The following is a 23419-nucleotide window of genomic DNA, read 5'->3' on the forward strand; positions in this document are numbered from 1 at the left end:
CAAGACAAGGAGCCCTCTTAGCAGCAGGTAGCACCCAGAGAAGTGCCAGAAACAGGCACTACGAGGATGCGTGAAACGGTGCTCACCCGAGGTCGCACAAAGAAGTCCCACATCGCCAGAGAACAACTTAGGAGGTTGTGCAATGCAGGTTAGAGTGCCGTGGACCCAGGCTGGACTGTGCACAAAGGATTTCCGCCGGAAGTGCACGGAGGCCGGAGTAGCTGCAAAAGTCGCGGTTCCCAGCAATGCAGTCTAAGGAGGTGAGGCAAGGACTTACCTCCACCAAACTTGGACTGAAGAGTCACTGGACTGTGGGGGCCACTTGGACAGAGTTGCTGGATTCGAGGGACCTCGCTCGTCGTGCTGAGAGGAGACCCAAGGGACCAGTAATGCAGCTTTTTGGTGCCTGCGGTTGCAGGGGGAAGATTCCGTCGACCCACGGGAGATTTCTTCGGAGCTTCTAGTGCAGAGAGGAGGCAGACTACCCCCACAGCATGCACCACCAGGAAAACAGTCGAGAAGGCGGCAGGATCAGCGTTACAGAGTTGCAGTAGTCATCTTTGCTACTATGTTGCAGGTTTGCAGGCTTCCAGCGCGGTCAGCAGTCGATTCCTTGGCAGAAGGTGAAGAAAGAGATGCAGAGGAACTCGGATGAGCTCTTGCATTCGTTATCTAAAGTTTCCCCAGAGACAGAGACCCTAAATAGCCAGAAAAGAGGGTTTGGCTACCTAGGAGAGAGGATAGGCTAGCAACACCTGAAGGAGCCTATCAGAAGGAGTCTCTGACGTCACCTGGTGGCACTGGCCACTCAGAGCAGTCCAGTGTGCCAGCAGCACCTCTGTTTCCAAGATGGCAGAGGTCTGGAGCACACTGGAGGAGCTCTGGACACCTCCCAGGGGAGGTGCAGGTCAGGGGAGTGGTCACTCCCCTTTCCTTTGTCCAGTTTCACGCCAGAGCAGGGCTAAGGGGTCCCCTGAACCGGTGTAGACTGGCTTATGCAGAATTGGGCACATCTGTGCCCAAGAAAGCATTTCCAGAGGCTGGGGGAGGCTACTCCTCCCCTGCCTTCACACCATTTTCCAAAGGGAGAGGGTGTCACACCCTCTCTCAGAGGAAGTTCTTTGTTCTGCCATCCTGGGCCAGGCCTGGCTGGACCCCAGGAGGGCAGATGCCTGTCTAAGGGGTTGGCAGCAGCATCTGCTGCAGTGAAACCCCAGGAAGGGCAGTTTGGCAGTACCAGGGTCTGTGCTACAGACCACTGGGATCATGGGATTGTGCCAACTATGCCAGGATGGCATAGAGGGGGCAATTCCATGATCATAGACATGTTACATGGCCATATTCGGAGTTACCATTGTGAAGCTACATGTAGGTAGTGACCTATATGTAGTGCACGCGTGTAATGGTGTCCCCGCACTCACAAAGTCAGGGAAATTGGCCCTGAACAATGTGGGGCACCTTGGCTAGTGCCAGGGTGCCCTCACACTAAGTAACTTTGCACCTAACCTTTACCAGGTAAAGGTTAGACATATAGGTGACTTATAAGTTACTTAAGTGCAGTGTAAAATGGCTGTGAAATAACGTGTACGTTATTTCACTCAGGCTGCAGTGGCAGGCCTGTGTAAAAATTGTCAGAGCTCCCTATGGGTGGCAAAAGAAATGCTGCAGCCCATAGGGATCTCCTGGAACCCCAATACCCTGGGTACCTCAGTACCATATACTAGGGAATTATAAGGGTGTTCCAGTAAGCCAATGTAAATTGGTAAAAATGGTCACTAGCCTGTTAGTGACAATTTGGAAAGAAATGAGAGAGCATAACCACTGAGGTTCTGATTAGCAGAGCCTCAGTGAGACAGTTAGTCACTACACAGGTAACACATTCAGGCACACTTATGAGCACTGGGGCCCTGGGTTACCAGGGTCCCAGTGACACATACAACTAAAACAACATATATACAGTGAAAAATGGGGGTAACATGCCAGGCAAGATGGTACTTTCCTACACCAGGTCCTTGAGCCAATTCCCAAGATTGTCATGTCCAACAACACAGTGCTAGTAAAACTTAGCACAAGGCAAGGAACTCACACCATACCACAAACACATCTGAGTCACAACCAACTCTAACTGACAACTGCCATGCTACATACTAAACCTGTTGCAAGCTTTACCAACAACTTACATCTTTTATGCTTTGCAGAGGATCAGGGTTATGGCAAACAGCCGTGAGTGATGACCCCATTTGCAAAGCCACACACAGCAGCAGAGCGTGCCTACAATGAGGGACACCATCAGACACGCAGTGTGGTGGAAAGGACATTTGTCATCCTGAAATCTAGATTCAGATGCCTGAACCTGACAGGAGGCAGCCTCCCTTATGCCTCACCCATTGTGTGTAAAATGATCCTCACATGTGCCACCGTGTGCAACATATGTGTGCGAAAGAACGTGGCGATGTACTACCAAGTTGCTAAGGAGGAGTATGATGCTGACGATATGGAGGGGGAACAGCACAACACAGTTGCTGGGGTATGCCGGAGACAGCATATTGTTGACAACTTTTACACATAAGAACCACTGAAATCACCATGTTAAATTTGAAAATAAACACTTCACATATACAACCAATCCTGCTTTGGTCTATTCGCTCTCCACTACATATACCATAGGAATGTGAGTCTAACCTGAGGGAGTATGTAACAGTTACTATTCTGACAAGTGATGTTGTGACATCATATGTGATGTTACATTGTACTGCCACCATCACACACATCACTTACAGCCTTATCATTTGTATGTGACAACTGAAGGACACAATCCATGGAACACAACATATTTTGTACATTCACATTGCCAACTTGCTATCAAATAGCCCATCACACCAAACTACATCATGTCCTAATAGGATGTATGCAAGGGGCCCACACCTGAGTTGGAGATGTTAAAAAATAGAAATTAAGTCTTGTTGGAACTGAACACTGTCACAACAAAGTGTGAAAGTTGCAATTGCTGCATGGAACATGTGTGATGAGGGGGGGACATCATTGGTAACTATGGTCATCACGATTTGTCCAGGGATATTAACCAATGGAAGAAGTTGAGACTGTGCAGTCTATCCATGGTAATCTGTCCTGCCACTGCCGTGGGGCACAACCTTGACAAAGGGTAAACATGACCTCACTCATTGCACGTACACGTCTGTGGTATGCACATTAGTATGGATGAGAACATATGCAGCTATGGCTGTTGGTCCACCACACAAAAACAACAACCGTTGGTAATTGCAATGAGTGAAATCCAAAATATGTGATCCAACCATATTCTGGGTGTAATGTAGGCAGAGTGTGTCATACACACGATGTACCAAAGAGGTACACATGTCAGGCAAATATGCTGTCTTCACACAGCTCTCTATAAACTCCAAATCCAAATACGGAGACAGATGTCGGGGCACATTTCCTAGATAGCAATAGTTCGCCCATCATCAACAATGTCTGACCTGCGTATGCAGTTTTAAATAGTATGCTCTGTATGACAACATCACACATCACATACCAATACACAATACACAATCAAATTTCAGAACTATTACATTGTACTGAATGCCAAACATATGTGGATGCACTTTTGTCACACATGCCGATATATGCACGATGTGCAAAAATGTGCATGTTGTTGACTCCATACCACACACACATTGGTGGAACAGACCAATCACACCCTTACCACATTGTTGCTTGGACTACCACATGTGGCCATACCCTGTATGCCACATTGCAGCACAGCCCATGTCATATGTATAATGAATTAGGATGCATTTAAGGACAATGCAAAAAAACAAACAATAAGGAACTGAGTCACAGAATATGATGGAAATGCATCTAAAACATGTGCAAACGGACAGAGAATGATACATGGGCCCTTAGCATGAATTCTATGTTCACACTCCTCTTAATGCAGCCTTCTGTGAAATCAACGCATAACCGCAATGTGTCAATGCAAACGACACACATGCATTATGCGTCTAAAAAAACTATGCAAATCTCATATGCGTCAAATGAAAACATGCATAACTGAAAAACGTGACGCACGGGGACAGGAAGTGATGTAACAGGAAATCCAGTCTACAAGCATGGTACAGTGGTTGCAGCTTCACGTTCTCTTTACAGTCTGTGCCTTTGTGACTGTGTAGTTGAGTATAGGAGCTGGTGGTTGATTCGTGGTTGTGTTTCGAAGTTTGTGGTGTCCCTTGTGTCATGTCCTGTTAAACTTTGTGTGCATTTTGTCCCAAAAGTTGTGATTCTGTGTAGTTTTTGTGCAGTTTTGTATTTGTACTGTGGGGTGTCTGTCTGGGGTTGTTAGTTATTTGTGATAGTTGGGATAAGTTAGTGGGGTTAAGTTTCAGATTATTTTTCATTCTTACTTTTTGGGCTCCACCACCTGAATTGCACGACCAGCAGGAATGAGCACGAGCTGAAGGATCGCTGGGCAGATCTGGTGGCCAGGCAGCAGGATATGCTTGATCACCTTCCAATCGAGACCGGCTGAACTGTTGGTGAATCTCCCATTGGCATACTATTGACTGTTGACTGCTCTTGAATGACAGTAGAAGATGAGTTGGAGTGCTGTATGCAGCCAGTATGAAGAGTATCCGCGCCAGTCCAGGCCTGGAGTTTACATGTCCAATAATGATACCAATGCAGGTCAGATGTCTGATGAGTCCTGTACAACCATCACAAAGGCACACATTTCAGAGCCCATAGCGTCACCTGTACCCTGGCATAGTGCCATGTATGACACGCCAAGGCACTACCAGCCTACCATATTTTCCCTGGATTGTATCAACAAAGTCGTGCAATGTGTGCATAGCGCTACTTTGTCAACATTTCACCCACATGATCCCTGCCCCAGCCATTATGTAAGCAAAAGGGGTTTACCCGCCTTATGGGGCAATGAATATGGGGCATTTGATACCATTGGACAACCTTGCCACATCAGTCATGAATTAATAAATGCATGATCATTGCAGACTTACAATTGAGCCGTATTTCTATCATAAAGCGCCTCTGGGTGCCTTGCAGGACAAGCTTGAGTACCTGAGTTATAAGTCTTGCAATGCACATGGGTAGTGTCATGTTTTTATTTTGCAACTCCCCCTTATACCATGTTGTGCCATTTTGTATAGCTGGCCCACACATGGTGTTGTTAGGGGTGTGCTAAGGGGCACACATCATGTAGGGCAGAATTAGGGGCCGGAATTTTGAGAGGGTAGCGCAGCCCATGCATTATTTTGTGACATTTTAGCAGCACAAATTTAACCTCAAACACATTATTTGTAAATTAGCGTTGTATATGCGTTGGAAAATTACACAAAGGCGGCTCTCACTTTTCATTACTCAAGTCCCATTTGCTGCACCACTGTTGTCCTATTGGCCCTTTTGTGTCATTGGACAAGGCCATGTAAGGGAGATTGAACATGAATTGGGAAGAGACTACTGGCAGTTCCATGCTTCAGTTCATTTTCTGTCACAGACTGCCTCTACCGCCCCCATACCACACACATGTGCGGAGTTCGTTCCACTGGCCTATAGCTCCTCACTGACAGTATGAGGCTGCACTGCATCAGCTCCATCTCCTACTAATCAGGACACCAGTAGATATGTTTTCTCCCTTAAATTTGGTTGTTGCATACTGTTATCTTAGTATTTCACCCACAATTGGCATACTGGTCCCCCTTATAAGTCCCTAGTATATGGTACCTAGGTACCCAGGGCATTGGGGTTCCAGGGGATCCCTATGGGCTGCAGCATATATTTTGTCACCCATAGGGAGCCCGTGCAAAGGCTTCTGCAGGACTGCCATTGCAGCCTGCGTGAAAAGGTGCATGCACCCTTTCACTGCCAATTACACTGCACCAGGTAACTTATAAGTCACCCCTATAGCAGGCCCTCCAGCCCTGATGGCAGGGTGCAAAGTACTAGCAGAGGTGCCCTCAGGACCTCCAGTACCATTTTCCCGGACTTCATGAGTGCAGGGACGCAATTTATGCGTGTACTGGACATTCATCACTACCTATCTCCAGCTATATAATGGTAACTCCAATAATAGCCATGTTTGGTATCAAACATTTAGGAATCATACCCCCATGCTTTTGCAAGCATGAGTTGTATGATCCCATGCACTCTGGGGGCTCCTTAAAGGACCCCCACTACTGCTAGTACAGCCTTCTGAGGTTTTCCAGGCAGCCCCAGCTGCCCTTCTTGCATAATCCAGTCTACACCAGTTCAGGGACCCCCCAGTCCCTGCTCTGGCACGAAACCGGACAAAGGAAAGGGGAGTGACCACTGACCCTGTCCATCACCACTCCAGGGGTGGTGCTCAGAGCACCTCCAGAGGATCCCTGGGTTTTGCCATCTTGGATTCCAAGTTGGCAGGGAACTTTTGGAGCATCTGAGTGGCCACTGCCAGCAGGTGACTTCAGAGCCCTCCCTTGATAGGTGCTTACCTGGTTAGCTGACCAATCCCCCTTTCAGGGCTGTTTAGGGTCTCTCCTTTGGGTGGTTCTTCAGATTCGGATTGCAAGACTCTAGCAGGAATCCTCTGCATCCTCCACTTCAACTTCTCATGGAAGAAACTGCACCTGGATCCTCCAGGAACTCTACAAACTGCAAAATAAGAAGCAAGACACCTTCTGCAACATTGTATCTTCAGCTCTTGCCAGCAACTGCAACTGTTTCCTGGTCGTGCATCCTCTAAGGACAGCCCGTCTTCAGCCTGCACCAGAAGAGCCTTGGGATGAAGGAGTCACTCCCCTGCTTCAGCAGGCACCTACTGCAACAACGACCTGCTGCACGGATCCCCTCTCCTGCTGAGCTGCGTGGATCCTGCATCACAGGTGGTGGACCGAAGTTGTCCCGACAGTCCTGACGTCCTACTGTCCAACTTTGGTGGAGGTAACGGCTTGCCACCCCACGCAAGACAGTACCCCTGTGCACCTCGTGTTTTGCAGTTGCCAAGGCTTGTTGGCATCCTTCCACAAAGTTCTTCATGCATCTTGCAGCTCTGGCCCCGAGCACTCTATGCTGTGACACTCAGATTCCAGAGTGGTTCTCTGGTGGCGTGGGAGCCTTTGTCGTAGAGCTGCGTGGGCCTCTTTTGCGCCTTCCTTTGTCCCCGTGCTGTGGGATTCCTGTGCACGCTGCCTAGTGTTCTGTGGACTCTCTGAGTTTCTGAGAGCCCCCTCTGACTCCCCCTCCTGGGTAGAGTCCACCAGGTCCCTCTTGGTTCTAAGCAGCGACGTTTTCCGCTAACCGCAAGCTTAGCGTGTGCCAAGGCTTGTTGGCGGACTCCAGCGACGCAAACCAGACTGCAATCCTCAATCCAGCGTGGGACATCATTTGCACCAACCAGGAACCCGACTCCGTTTTCTTGAGTGCAATACTGACTGTTCTTCTTCACCTGTGGTTTCTCTTTTGCTCCTTCAGCCAGGTTAGCAGTGGCTCCAGTTCTCCCTGGTCTCTTCTGTGCTTCTTGGATTTAGTCCCCTTCTTCCACAGGTCCTCAGGTCCAGGAGTCCACCTTGGTGTCTTGCAGTCTCTTCTGGTTCTTGCATAATCTTATTTCTCATTTCTGTGTGTGTTCTGGGAAAGTTATTGTGTTTTGCTTCTGCTTTCCTGGGAACTGAGGTGGGTTCTGGTTCTTACCTTTGGGGTTTTCTAGTACTCCAAGCTCTCTTCTACACACTACTGTCACGTAGGCTCTCATTATTCTAATGACACTACTGGATTTGAGCGGCAGAATCGCCTGTGGTGTGGGAGACTGAGGCTTAACCCACTACAGGTGACACCTGTCTCCCTAATCCAGGTTTTGCCCCGACTAACTAGCAGTGCCTCATCTCTACACAAGAGCAGGGATAATTGAGCAGCTGATTGCATGACACAATTGACTTCTCTAGGAAATCGTGGTGACTCAGGTCTCATCCGTTTTCTCTCAGTTACATTAGTGTTCACATACACAATGACGAACAGAGGCAGTATATGGTTCAATAAGGTTTTAAGGAAGCAACTGCATCTTAGATAACAAAGCATGTACTGCAATAACCAGGATGACACAGCATGACAGAATTAGAATTGTGACAAGGAGAATGAAGCATAGAAATAACGCTACCATATTGTCACCAGAGTCAATAGACTAATTCCTACCTAGGCTATAATAGAGCACAGCATGTTAAGCTCTAATTCTGCCCTTCAGGTTCCCCTGGGAAGACATCATCCCCATACCTGAGCAAAGGACTGAAGTCTGCATAAGCAGCTGCAGCAAAGCATTCAGCAATCAGCATACAGTTGTGGTCCTCTGGCTGGAATTTCCCTCTAATGTGTAAGCGACAGGGAAGTATTTTTTATAATAAAACAGCTGATGTTCTGAGAAAATGTCCCTACGTAAGGATGTGTGTTTTTCTAGAAATACCAAAGGCAAAGCTATTACCACGTTCACCGGCAACCTATCTTACTGCAGCCTTGAAAGAAGCATAGAGTGAACAAGAATGTCTTTTTTGAGAAAGTAGTGCTGGCCTAAGCAAGAACAGCTAGATAGAGAGAAATAAAACAAGACTGCAAAAGTGCCTATTGTTAAAATAATAAACAAAGCTGAATAAAATATATCTAGGTTAAAAGGCACAGCAAAAGGCCTAGTGTGATAAAATAACGTGCATGGACGTATAGCTAAAATGGCTACACAATACTGCACTTGCCTAGGTGGGAAACCGACATTCGCATTCCACTGTCTTAGTATATGGTTTGTGTTCCCCGTAGGCCCATTTCTAACTATTGTGATTTTCACTAAGTGCTCTGTTTTCTGTTTTTACACCTGTTTTTGCATACTAGTGTATATAATTTGTGTATTACTTACCTCATTAGGAAGTATAATCTCTATGGTATTTTTGACATTTGTGTCACCAAAATAAAGAACGTTTATTTTTGCAACACTGAGTATTTTCTTTCATGTGTGTGAGTCCTGTGTGACTACAGTGGTATTGCATGAGCTTTGCATGTCTCCTAGATAAGCCTTGGCTGCTCATCCACAGCTACCTCTAGAGTGTCTGGCTTCTATACACTGCATTCACTACACTAATGAGGGAAAACTGGACCTGGTATAAGGTGTAAGTACCATAGTTACCCACTACAAACCAGGCCAGCCTCCTACGTGCCACATCACTCCCTAACCTGCAACTCCAGATGCATCCTCTGACCACAGAGCAAGTGAGTCTGTGTTGAACGTTATGTCTATGCCCATGTACTTCTCCCTCACTGGACTGACAATAGTGAACAATGGCAACAATGGCAGGTCAACCAGTATTTGCAATATATACATGTCACAATGCAGTCAATGTATAGGTAGACAAAGCAACTGCACATGAGTCCACAGCCATGGCTATTCCTTAAGTGTGTCTGCCTTGTGATGGCACACACATTCAACTCTGTTCATTGCAGGGTGTGTAATGCAAATCCTCAACACCTTGCAATACCCACACAATCCCAGGGTAGTAGCATGTCTGTGAGCAATGATGATGACATAGTTGTTTCTTACATCTGTTGCATGCAGAAATTCCATGGGTCTGACAGTGGTCCTGCCACTGCTACAACCATAGCAAGGCTCTCAGATGGAAAATACATGATCAGACAGTCCCATTTGGCAATGGAGGTGTTGTGCCCACAGACAGCTGCATGCCAATGCCACATATGAATGTTGTAGGGTGTAGCAGTACTCTCTGGCCCAGTGCTAGTGTTCAGATGTGTGGCTGTAACTCACCTGAGTGTCTGTGTCATTGTGTGATCGTAGTGGTATGTTTGTTGCACCGATTTCCACTAGGATGACTAGCTCACTCCTCTCAACTAGTTCACTCTGAAATTTGTTGTCCACTCGCAGTGAATATGATTTAACACTAAGGATGGTTTACCATTTATGTCTTTCAGGTGGACCAGCCCCGTACACGAATGGTGAAGTGGCGCGTTTTGAAGACCCAGATGTATCCAGTAAGTGTGATAATGTGTGTCCTGTGAAGTAATCCAGGGTTTTGTGTGAGTGAGTCATGAGTGTTGAATTCAATGCCAGATGTGATAAGCTGTCCAATGATTAGATATCAAAGTAGGCTGGATGGTGACATTATGGCCCATTTTAAGGCTCCCCAAGCACCATCAGAGGGTAAGGTCTTGTGAGGCTCGTGGTGTACAATGGCCAGCATCATGTACACAAGGTGGTGACAAGCCACATGTAGGGCCATATGTGACTAAGAATGACAGAGTGCAACACTGTGAGAAAATTAGCAATGGCACACTCCATTCTCACAACACAGGGATGCACCATATTGAACCTAATTTGGTGTATCCCTGTATTGTCATGAAGATGGAGGACTGGGCTGGCAATTGTCCCCAGCATGAGGCTCCGTCTTTTGCACTCCCTGTATGTTTCACTTTTGTGAAATGTAATTGGCTGTGATGTGATCTGCCACCTCCAAGTTCTGTCCCCTCCCTTCTGATGTTCTAATATATTTTATTGTAGGTTTTAGGGGGTTAGTGTAGATATGTAGATGAGATTGGATAAGTGTATTTGAGGGGTGAGTTTTTTTTACTTATTATGTGTTAATTAGAGGGTCAAGTTAGGGTATCTATGTGTTTTCTTTAATAAAAAAAATACAAAAATATACAAAAAAACATATTTGTTTATGATTAGATAGTATTTGTATAATATTAGTATATGTTGTCCTGTATGTGTCTTGTAACGTAAGGGGGGCGAGGGGCCATTGTTTAGAGTATGGTGTTAAATGTGTAAGTTAAGTTTAGCATAGGGTAGATAGCTTTAGTTGTTGGATAAGTATAGTTAGTGTAGGTTAGTTTAGGATGGGGTAGTGTTTTTTTTTTTTTAGGTTAGTTGACATTTTAATAAACCTTTTTGCATACTCCTATACATTTTGTGTTATATGCTTGTGTCTCACGGTCTTCCCATGAGTGCACACTGCAAATTTTGTGTTGGCCTGGTGATTTTGTCCTGCCTCCGAATACCTCTCTTGACGTGCATCACCTGTTGACAACTTAGCTGTCACATTGGCAGTAACCACACATCTTCTTGTTCATGAATGCCATCCAGTGTACCCACTACTCAAGATGACTATGTTTACTTTGTATTGTACAGGTAGGTGTGGTATTTCAGCTGTCATTGTTTGGATCCTGTGTGGGAATGTCGGGAACTGTGTCACATTTGACAACAGCCTAAATTGGAGCTCTATCCTGCAAAACGGACTGGTGGCAATCACTAATGAGGTTAGGTACCTCTGTATCACACCAATGTGTTCTACTGGTACTCCCAGCTGACGATATTGCCCTAGAACTGTTTTACAGCCATTCCTGCCGCATATAGTGAGTGAAGCATACATGTGTTCTTCATTTGTGACATACTCAGTGAATTGCCTGAGGGATGAGAGCAGCATAAACATTTGTCAGGGACCTTGTGTGTAGTTTTGTGTCCCCACAGGTCTGCACTCTTGTACTGATATTCTGTGACCAATGACATGGATAAACACATCACAATTACTAAGCATAGTAGATGGATCACAATACACGAAGACATGCTGATTGTTTAGGAGGTGTTTATTTACTAGTGCTGTAGTGCGATATTTACAATGTCCAGGTCAGTGACCTAATTCGTGAAATTCATACAATTGTGACATGGGCAGTGCAGGGGGCCACATTCTCATCCCCTTTGCGCTCTCCACTGCCTGATTTGCAGGGCTAGGAGCAGCATGTCCTGTCACACCTAATGCACCCCAAGACTGGCACTGACTCTATTTGATACATCAACAATGTTGTGGTAAGTGCCCCACAGAGCTACCATGAGCAAACAGATTTCCACCCACCAACCCAACGTGTAACTCATACTGCCAACCGCAAAGGGTACACTGCACTGGCAGTCTTACCAACACCAGACTTACCCATGCGCCACCCCCCGCCCGTCAATATGAAATTGTACACCATTATGTTCGCAGTCATACACCATATGTTATATTTGTGTGGTTGTTTCCCCATTCCTATGTGTCTCAAATGGTTGTGTCAGAGTAGATGTAGGCTCAGCATGTATTTGTTGTGACCTACAGTTTGCAATTTGTAGTACATATTTTCTCTAGTGGCACAGTTCTTATCAGTGTCAAAATGTGTGGCTCCACACTACACCAGTTTAGTGTCATGTTTCCTGTGATACAGTACCACCCTGCTATTCCACCAGTGCCTGCTCAGATTACTTTTCTCTGCACCCAGAGGGGCATCCTTACTTCATGATGGGGTGGTGACTGCCTTATGTGGATGTGTTGTTAATGTGCGGGGTGATGGTGCTACCGGCACATGTCTGGGTACTGTTGGGAAAGGTTGCAATGAATAGTGTGCTGTAGGATGCAGCATACATGTGTTTTGGCAATGAGACAAGGCAGTTGCAAGGTGTTACTGCAAGGGACACCACCATGTCGTAACCCCAGGAATGGTATTGACTGACTTCCTAGTCTCTGATGTCTTGGTCATGTTGGTAGGGTTAGTTTGACTATATGCAAGGGATGTTGTGATGACATAACAAGAGGCACAGTCATTAGACATACCTTCCATTCTATGTGCTGCATATGTACATGTAGGTATTTAGCCCTGGTGATTGACATATGTCCAGGTTGTATATGTGTTGTGGTGCATGGCACTATCAAGGTGTATGTACATGTGTTGCTTACGTTTGAATGGTGCAACTTGATTCAAGTGCAATGTGTCCCTCTGACCTCCTTTAAGATGCATTGAGTGTGTCCTATGTGCCTCCCCTTTCTTGTACTTGACAATTTTGCATTAATTTCCCCCATGCAACTTACCCGGCCTTTGTGTTGTTTTCTGGTCCTATGCTGTCCTGTCCTGCGATTCCAGTGACCTGTTCCTCCGGGATGACCGCTGCAACCATTTCCTCCATCTCCTCCAGGTCCTCTTGTGGTGCTGGACTTCCACCTCCAGTTTGCAGTGCTGCCTTCCTGTTCCTTGCCATTTTCTCCTTCGCCCTTCGCTTGCAATCATGCCAGCATTTCTTGCAATCAGTTATGGTTCTCCTCACCTCTGCCACACTGTTGATCTTGTCAACTATCTGCTGCCAGATTGCCTTTCTCCTGCCAACTGGCAATTTGGAGGTGACGAAGAGTTGATGTTGTTGCTACGTCACCTCTCTCACAAGTATTTCATGCTCCTCTGCCCTAAAACTGCACTTTCTCTTTTTCTTCTCCCTCCCCTGGGACTTGTGTGTGTCCTCCTGTCTGGTTCCTGGTTAAGTGGGGTCACCCTAGGATCTCTCCTGGCTTTCTGGGTCAATTTTTCCTCTCCTTTGTAGTGTTTTCTCCATTAGCGTCTGAAGTTGACACTAACACAGTTTAACAATGGTGCATATCCATTTTGCGACAAATGATTGTGTCGTAAAACAGGTAAGAGTTATTTTTGCGGCGTTAACACCATTTTGCCTTACGACAAGGCGCAATGTTTAACGTATTTTTTTTTTTACTCTAACCACTTTTTAGCGCCGTCTTGCTTCATGGTATAAATGTTATGCCCAGATGGTGCTAAAAAATAGCGCTAGCCAGCGCTAAGCTTTTTGACGCAAACTGCGTTTGCGCTTTTTTGTTTCAAAAAGTGTAAATCTGGGCCTAAGTCTTTCTCTGACTTCGAGTCCCTGCTGTGCTCACTGGCACATCACTCTCCTCCTCCCAGTGTTTCATATGGAGCTGGAGTCTTAGTGTTCTCCTGCCAAACGCTGCCTATTAGAATGAGATCTGACTCTATTGCAGGAGTGATTTCTCTTGCTTTTTTATGGTGAGTCCACGTCTCTCCAAAAGTCCCATGACATGACATGACATGAGGGGTTGTGTGTCCAGCTTCATAACATTCATCCACTCACTTCCATTCCGCTTAAGAAGTCTCAAAGAAGTGAGTGTGTGGTTGGTACATCACCTTTAACTGGAATAAGGAGCATGCAATTAGTACAGAGCCTGCAGTTTCTTTTTAGTTTCTTCTATGGATGTGTTGTTTTGGTATCAAACAGATGTGGTCTGGAAAGATCATTGTTACCATAGAATAGAGTCACAGCTGTCCTTTTTTCCTTGCACAATGAAGGATTGTATCTCTGTCTTTGTAATTCTTTACAATCCAAAAGCAGAGAAATTACATGCTTGGGGGGGGCGGTGCTGATGGGCAGTCGTGTAATGCAAAATAATGGGCCTCCCCAGGCAGAATGCAATGAGGGGCCCCTGACTTACCCATTTCTCAGAGATATTAATTAACCTTGGGTTGAATGGAACCCTCTTGAAGAGTTGAGGCCCCCAGAAGGGTTGGGGGCTCTCCTACACCACAAAGACGTGTGTTAGGTCCCTGCTTCTGGCAAGGGACGTTGCAGAAGTGTAAGGCCTATTACAAATCATGATGATAGCTTGTCACCCGGAATCCACAAGCAGAGGAAATTTGAGGAACTGCACAAGTTACTCACCTCTGCAATCCTCTGGGAATCCAGCAAATTGCAAATTGTTGCATTGGTTTAAACCCTCCACATACTCAGCCCTGATCATCATGGTTTTTGTAGAGGACATGAGCATCAAAATTGCTGCAAGGTTTTGACAGTGTATTCAACTGTTGATATACGTTCCACTGCCTTGCTAATCTGTTTGATGGCTTAGTGCATAGCTTGCCTCAGGAGAGTGACATCAGCTCCCACCCTGCCAACTTTGGCTTCCAAAGTGCCCCTGTAGGCATTTATGGCTTGCAAGATTGTGTTCATTGATATGGATGTCTCCTCCATGCCTGAACCCTGAGAGCCCCCAATAGAGGGATGGCTCACCACATCCAGATAGGCATAATTATTGAGTTTCCCTTGCTTGCCCAATGGTGGATGTTTGTCCTGGGTACAGAGGACCTTTACTCGAAGTGCTCCTTAAGGGGGTTAATATCAATGTGCAGTAAGACCTCCAACTCCCCTATACAGCCAGTCATTATGGCACCAGCCAGGACTATAATTCCTGTCTCTTGCCCACAAGAACTCCCTGCTGACATCAATGAGTGGCAGCCATTTTGTGAGACCAACACAGCTGCCACACAGCAAGAGGGTGGCTCCCTCATCAAGATGGCACTAGGGTGGGACGAAGCCAGTCCACCTCACACTTGCACTCCTTGCACTTAATTTCTTCTCTGCGGCTGCCTTGAGGATTTCTCATGTTCTTCATGTGTTCTCTATGTCCCGTTTAGGCTCACCCCTGCGAGGTCACCAAAAGCTATACCATCCACAGGACCAAGTCACAGCCTCATCTGAGTGCCACTGATGCACCCCGGGGAGCCTCCCATTTGCTTGGGTCACTGTGAGTTCCCCTAGTCAAGCGCGGATCTCTTAGTGCATGCCTATGCACTCAGGCAGGCAGGATTAATTAAGATTAATGCAGGCACAGGGAGAAGCTAGGTTATTGTGCATCTGTCACATTCTACCATTGACCAAGCCAACCACTCCCAGAGTTCTTCACTTAACTTATATGCAGAAAGTTAGGATTTTAGGTCAAGACTGGAGGCTACCATGATGCATAAAGTCTCTTCATTGTAACTCCAAGCACCCTACTTAAAGGGGAAAAGAGGAAAAATAACCAGAAACAACATTGTAGAACCAGAACACTGGCTTATATTTAATCCTGCAAACCCCGCACCCAAGTATTTCCTCTTTTTCGTTGCTGCTCCTAGACAGCTAAATGCTACTGATTGCTAAATGCAATTTCACTTTTTATGCAAAGGATGTGTGTTTCTGCTTCATAAATGGGAATATAGTTGTGTTCATTGGTTATTTGTGAATGAAGTGTGTTTTTTGTGACAATTCCAATTTATGGAATTGGTGAGATTGTGATTTTTAATTAACTTTCCAGTAGTCTTTTTTAACATGTTTTTGAATCCTCCATGCAGAGCCATTTGACGTATTTCAAATGTTTTCTTTTATCCTCCGCTATAGAGCAGTTTTTGGCTAAACGTATGCAGAGGTACATAGCCAATTGCCAGTAAAGTAAGGTGTGAGTCTTGTCTGTGCAATATCTCTACAGCGGTTGCTTTTGTTAAAATGTTGGTATGTTTGGAATATGTTAATCCTTTTGAACTGTCAAAGCACAAGTTAGTTAAGAAATCTTGGGCGTTATGTCCTTCATGTTGGTTTGCGCTTTGTAGATCATTAGTGCAGGTGACAGCAGATGCCATTTGAGTGAAAGGTTTGAGCTTGTTTGTCCTTATTATTTACTAAATACTGTAATCAGAATACTGATAATGCCTCTGTGGATATTATTAAAAGATTGGTCTGCAGGTAGGTGGAACAAGCTGTTAAGGATGTAATAGCTCCTTTTCGAATCAGAGGAGATCACATGAAGAGTATTGGTCACTTACACAAGGTATGATCAAGAGAGAAAGAAAAAAGGTAATACACTGGGGAAACAGAAGTATTTGCAGAAAGATGAAAAAGATGTGGATGTAATCACTAGCAAAGCCAGCAGTAATGACCCTTGAGGAACTATAGTAGGTGTCTGTGAGAAAGTAGCCTCTTTCTACCATGGTTGCCCCAACCTTTCGCCTGTTTGTTAGTGTGTGTCAGTGTGTTTTTACTCTGTCACTGGGATCCTGCTATCCAAGCCCCAGTGCTCATAGATAAAAACCTATATGTCAGTGTGTTTTGCCTGTCTCACTAAGATCCTTCTATCCAGGACCCCAGTGCTCATAGTTTGTGACCTAATGTGTGTATTGTCAGTAGTCCTTGACTGTGTCACTGAGGCATTGCTAATCGGGACCTCAGTGCGTTTGCTCTCTCTGCTTTTACATTTGTCACTGTTCATTTATCAATTTCAATTGGCACACTGGACCCCCTTATAGGTCCCTAGCATATGGTATCTAGGTACCCAGGGCATTGGGGTTCCAGGAGATCCATATGGGCCTCTGGAAATGCTTTAAAGGGCACAGATGGTGCCGTCATTGCATAAGCCAATCTACACTGGTTCAGGGACACCTTGTCCCCTGCTCTGGCGCGAAACTGGACAAAGGAAAGGGGATTGACCACTCCTCTGTTCATCACCACCCTAGGGGTGGTGCCCAGAGCTCCTCCAGTGTGTTCCAGACTTCAGCCATCTTGCTTTGCAAGGTGCTGGGGCACTCTGGAGGCCTCTGAATGGCCAGTGCCAACAGGTGACGTCAGAGACCCCTCCTGATAGGTCCATACCTGATAAGGTAGACAACCCCCTCTCAGGGCTATTTAGGGTCTCTCCTGTGGGTTCTCTTCAGAGTCTGCTTGCAAGTTTCCTTCAGGAATCCTCTGCAACTACTTCAGCATCCTCTGACCTCGGATCAACCGCAGTCTGCTCCAAGAAATGCTGTAATTGCAACAAAGTATCCAAAAGAGATACTTTTCTTCTGCAATCTCAGCTCCAAGTCAGCAACTGCAACAGTTTCCACGGTGTGGATGCTCTGGGGACTCCCTGTCTTCATCCTGCACCAGAAGGGCCGAAGAAATCTCCAGTGGAGTGACGGAGTCACTCCCCTGCTCCAAGCAGGCACCTTCCAAGACGATGACCAGTGCACTTGGACTCCTCTCACAGTGACAACCCTGCCCCTAAGGGCACAGAGTGTGGACATCATTGACATAGACTGTCCTGAGGCCCTGCTGATGCAATTTGGAGGAGGTAAGACCTTGCCTTCCCTGAGAGCGACAGTACCCCTGTGTACTGCGTTTTCTTCCCCTCCTGAGGTCTCTCTGCACTATTTGAAAAATTCCTTTGTGCATAGACTGGCAAGGTCCCCAGCACTCCATCCTGCAACACTCAACTTGCTGAGTTGTTCTCCGGTGGCATGGGACCTTTCTTTGTTGTGCTGCATTAACTGCGTTTTGCACCTCCTTTGACCCCGTGTCCTGGGACCTCCGGGGGTGCTTGCTGGCATCCTGAGGGCTCTCTAAGGTGCTAAGAGCCCCCTCTTTCTCCTCACACGGAGTTGAGGCCCCCAGGTCCTTCCTGGGTCCATCTAGCGCCATTTTGATGCAAAACGCACTTTTGTCGTAGCCAAGGCTTCTTGGCAACTTCCAACACGAAATGATGTCTGCAACGATCTTCATGTTGTGGGCCATCTTTTGTATCATGCAGGAACCCGCTGGCATCTTTCTACGGTGCATTCCTGTAGTCTTCGACTAACTGTGGATTCTTCTTTTGCACCCTCTGCTGGGTTGGTAGGGGCTCCTGTCCTTCCTGGAACTTCTTTCGACCTGTGGACTTGGTCTCCTTCCTTTGCAGGTCTTCAGGTCCAGGTATCCAGTAGTTGTTCTTTGTAGACTTGGTTGGATGCTGCAAAATCCCAATCACGAGGTGTAGTGTGTCCTAAGAAAACTTGCAGTACTTTACTCCTGTTTTCTGGGCTCTGGGGTGGGGTAATTGGTTTACTGTATTCTTACTCTCCCAGTGATTCTGCACACACTACACTTGTCTAGGGGGGAATTTGTGATTCACATTGCATTCTATAGCATTTCCTATTGTTTACATTGTTCTATAACTATTTACTTGTCTAATTTTGGTGTCTAGTGTATATATTGTGTATAAGACTTACCTCCAGAAGGAGTAGTGCCTCTAAGATATTTTTGGTACTGTGTCACCCAAATAAATACCTTTATTTTTGGTAACACTGAGTATTGTCTTTACTTGTGTGTAAGTACTGTGTAACTATAAGTGGTATTGCATGAGCTTTGCATGTCTCCTAGTTCAGCCTAAGCTGCTCTGCTATAGCCACCTCTATCAGCCTAAGCTGCTAGAACACTACTACTTTACTAATAAGGGATAACTGGAACTGGTATAAGGTGTAAATAACCAAGGTACCCACTAGAAACCAGGCCAGCCTCCTATAGTGTCCATAGTAGCAAGAATGAGATAAAGGCAATGCTGATGATGATTAAGAGACACCACAATATGGCCCTCATTTCAACACTGGTGGGCGGCAATCGCCGCCCGTCAAGTTGAAACCGTTGGGCGGCCACCAATGCAGCCGCACTTCTGCGGGGTCTATTTGGAGATCCCCCCTGGGCCGGCGGGCAGAAACCTGGTTTCCACCCGCCGGCCCAGCGGGCGATCTCGGCCGCAACACGGGAGCTGGCTCCAAATGGAGCCAGCCGTGTTGCAGCAGTGCGACGGGTGCAGTTGCATGGGCAGTGTAGGGGCCCCCAGGGGCCCCGCGACTCCCCTTTCCGCCAGCCTTTTCATGGCGGTTCATACTGCCATAAAAAGGCTAGCGGGAGGAGGACTCGTAATCCCCTCGGCAGCGCTGCAAGCAGCGCTGCTCTGGGGGATTACAACTGCCGGGACAAAAGTGGCAGGAAACCGCCGGTCCCGGCGGTGCGACTGCGGCGCTTCCGCTGCAGTCGTAATGCCTCAGTTTGTACTGCCAAACGGTTTGTACCGCAGCCAGGGTTGTAATGAGGGCCTATATCCTTAAAAAAGAATATCTGGCTGAAGAAAATAATTTTCTTGGAACTATATGAGGATGAAGGATGGAAGGAAAGTTTAGAAGGTGATATAGTTAGTAATAAAGAGACTAAAGGTACAATTAGAGTGAGAACTAATGGTGAACTAATGTTTCATCCTTCAGATATCCGTCATCCAAGAAGTGTTGACTGGTGGCCTTTAGCACATATAAATGAGTTTATCAACTTTTAGGTGAGAAGGCCCATAGAAAAAGAGAAAAGGAGTATAATGAAAGCACAGTATTTTAGACTTGTGGTTGAGAATAAAGTGTATGTGACTCCAAATCTAGACCCAGAACGAAAATGTTTTCTTTTATAAAAAGGGTAGAGATCGAAAGAAAGGACTGGAAAAAAACTCTAAAGCAATCTCAATTTCTGGATGTGACAGGCCCTTAAGCAAGTGTTTCAGATATGGCCAAAAAGGCACATTATAAAACAAATGCAGGTAGATGTGAATTTGTGTGTGGATGTAGCCAGAGTGCTGTATGTTTGTTAGAGGCACCAAATGCTGCTTTGACTCCAGAGAGGCATAAGGCTGTATTTATGGGCATTATTCCAGACCTTGGCAACATGGTTCAGAGAACATTTGTGGAAGATTCAAAATGACTTTTATTCAGTGATGAAATGGTGAAAACTATTAGCAAATATGTTCAAATATTTACTCTTGTAGAAAAAGCACAATGTTCTTTGAGAAAACTCTTTGGTGGCAGTTGAATTTTTGGGAGGGGTGAAGAAAGGGGGCATACCTTCCCACGGTGGTTACCAAAAGCCCCAGTGAAAATTGAAAAAAGGGGGAAATTTTAAGTATTTCAAAGTAACACAGTGTTCTTTCGACAATGAGGTAGAACAACTAGACTTTGTTCTGGAAGAGGAAGATCATCATTTAACTCAACTCAGGGTAAGTATGTCATCAGTTTTTTTTCCAAAGAAAGGTGGGGCAATGATTGAATCTGTATGTGGAAAAATGGAGATTAATTATAAATGCGCCTTTGGTATTGGAGACTGAATAGTTTTGTCATTTAATTTGTGAGGAAACCATAGCAGGAAAAAGATCCAAAAAGGATTGTGTTTTCTCAGCAACCAACTTCTTTGGTGAATGCAGAAATGTGTCAGATGTTGATCAAAAGTTTAATTACAGGAGTGCTGGAAAACAGAAAGATCTTCGTAAGTTCCTGATTTTTAGTAGAAAAGAAGAACAGGGGATGGCGACCAGTGAGAAATATAAAATATCTCAATTGGTTTGTAGAATATCATCATTTCAAGAATCAAGGCATCTGTCTGATAAGATATACCGTTCAAAGGGAGATTGGTTTGTAAAATTATGCCTGAAAGATGATTATTTTATGTTATACATGGATTAGGAGAGCTTATCTGCAGTTCAGATGGGTTGACTGTCTTTTCAAGTTTTTTTGTCTTCTTTTGGCCTTGCTTCAGCATCTTGGCAATTCATAAACATGATGAGGCCAGTGGCAAGTTGGCTGATATTGAGAGTGCTGAATTTAATTAAGCATGTTGAGAATTTCCAGACCATGTCTGACAGGGTTGGAGAGTCACCTGATAAGGGTTATACATTTATTAAAGATCTAGGGCTTTTAATAAATACAGAGAAGTTGACTTTGGTGTCATGCAGACTGGTAGAGATTTTGGGTTGCATATTAATACTTTCAGGACTTTGGTTTGTCTTCCTAGAGGACAGTGAAGTTGATAAACTCTGAAATTCAATGTCTGCTTTTGTACTAGAGCTTCTGTCGCTTCAACTCTGAATGTTTTTTCTGGGTCCACTCCATTACAGATTGTTTCAGAGGTTAAAGTTTAAAGTGGATCACTTTGTCAAACAAGCTTAGAATGGGCATCTTTTATCTTCACTAGTGGAGGCCAGAGAAAACTTTGGAAAGTTGACTGGACAATTTAGCAGCCATGAATAGATAGGTTATGTTACATTTATGGGAACTTCCCAATGGTTTGTTTTAGAGATGGATGCAATACGTTTTGATTGGGGTGCATGGTTAGGCAGGCTGGAGGGAATTGTACAAAGTAGGAGAAACAATGCCATAAAAGTTGTTTAAAGTTGAAGGGGGGGTAAACTATAGTAAAGTGTTAGATTGGTGTGCTTTCTTCTGAAGTTGGGCAACATTTCCACTGTTCACTATTTTTATCATTTAGGGGTTGGCAGACTGCAGAAGCTTTATATACTAGCATTGGTGTTCTGAACTTATTGTTTAGAGCACAAGATTTATTCAAGCAGAATGTTTATCAGGACAGGAAAATGTGATTGTCAAAAGGAATTCATGAGAATTAAGGGATTATAGTGATTGGCAATTGAATCTGAATGTGCACAGCAACCTTTAGGGCTGTTGAATGTCATCATCAAACAAGCTTTATTCGGTCAACATAACCATCAAAGCATCCATAAAACTATTTAAGCTCATAGAAAATTTGAAACATAGACAAAATAAAAAAACATACAACTACTGCAATAAAATGTAGTATTAAAAAACCTCCCACTTCATACCTTTAACATACTTATATACAGATATATTTGTTTTAAACTTATTTAAGAAAACAAGTTCATATATGCCAGGCAGCCACAAGGAACTTGCTAACCACAAGGATTAAGAAATTAGAAGTATCACTTTTTAAAATCCTTAAAGCAGTACGATAATGGTTTAAACCCAAATTTTGACAAGTTGTACGAATCCATTTTAACCGGGGAATGGAGTATGCAGGACAAAAAAACATAAAATGTTCAACAGATTTGATACTGTCACAACAGGCAGGACATAATTCAGAAGTTTTAGGTGATCCCCAACAGCCTGTTAGAGACTGTAGCGGCAAGCACCCAAAACCAAAACAAGCAGTCAAAACCTTCCCCAGCAGATCAGGTATAAAATCTAAATAGGGCTCCTACTGAGGATAGCACTTAAAATCAATAAATAAATTGGTCAACCGACCATAAGATTTGCAACAGATAAGATTATTTCTTACATGGGACCAATAAGCTGCTTTCAGAATAGATTTATGATTTTTGAATGGCTGCTGAATGTATATGTCTTTGCTTTGTGAATGACTAATGAACTTCTGAGGTATTTCAGTTGAAGACCAGATCAATTTGAAGAGGTAATAGATGCTTTTCTAAAGAATTTAATGGTTCGAAGAAGTTATGCATTCCCATCAAATGCCGTGATACAGAAGATTCATATGATGGTTTAGAAACTGAAGTGTCAAATCATTTTGGGGACTCTTTGTTTAGCCTGTCAGTCTTGGTTGCTGGGCTGTTAGAATTTGCTGAAGTGGACCCATATTTAATTCCTACTTTGCCAGATCCTATGATAAGAGAGTACAGAGAAGGCCTCCCACTAGTTCAGTCAGGAGTATTGAAACGCCTTGCATGGAAGATGTGAGGGGTGATTCACAGTTTGCAGGTCTCTCAGGGGAAGCTAGAGGGTTACTAAATTAACAATGGACCCCCAGGATTAAGAAAAGTTAAAGAGAATCATGGAACGTTTGGATTCATTGGTGCATGGAAAGTGATTATGATCCCTTCTGTGGTGAGGCTAGCACATGTCCTTCTTAAACTCCCTGACCGTCTTTGGCCAGGAGTTTCACTTGGCCCCACCAGCCTGCCCCTGTTCCCCTGACACTGTCGACTGCCGCCTGGACAGCAGTTCGAGGCCCTCCTCCACCCGCAGGCACCCATCTGCACCTCATCCCTGGTGCCTAGTGGTAGGCTTTCCTGCTGCCCTCGCATGAGTAATTCCTTTTGTGTTTGCCTTAAATCTGCTTCTGTGTTTTTATATTGCCGTTAGTTTTTTGCCTTAGTTCTTGCCATTAGTTGTTTGCTGTGTTGCTCAGCGCGTCTCT

This window comes from Pleurodeles waltl, chromosome 4_2, assembly GCF_031143425.1.
Source record: "Pleurodeles waltl isolate 20211129_DDA chromosome 4_2, aPleWal1.hap1.20221129, whole genome shotgun sequence".
NCBI classification, from domain to species: domain Eukaryota; kingdom Metazoa; phylum Chordata; class Amphibia; order Caudata; family Salamandridae; genus Pleurodeles; species Pleurodeles waltl.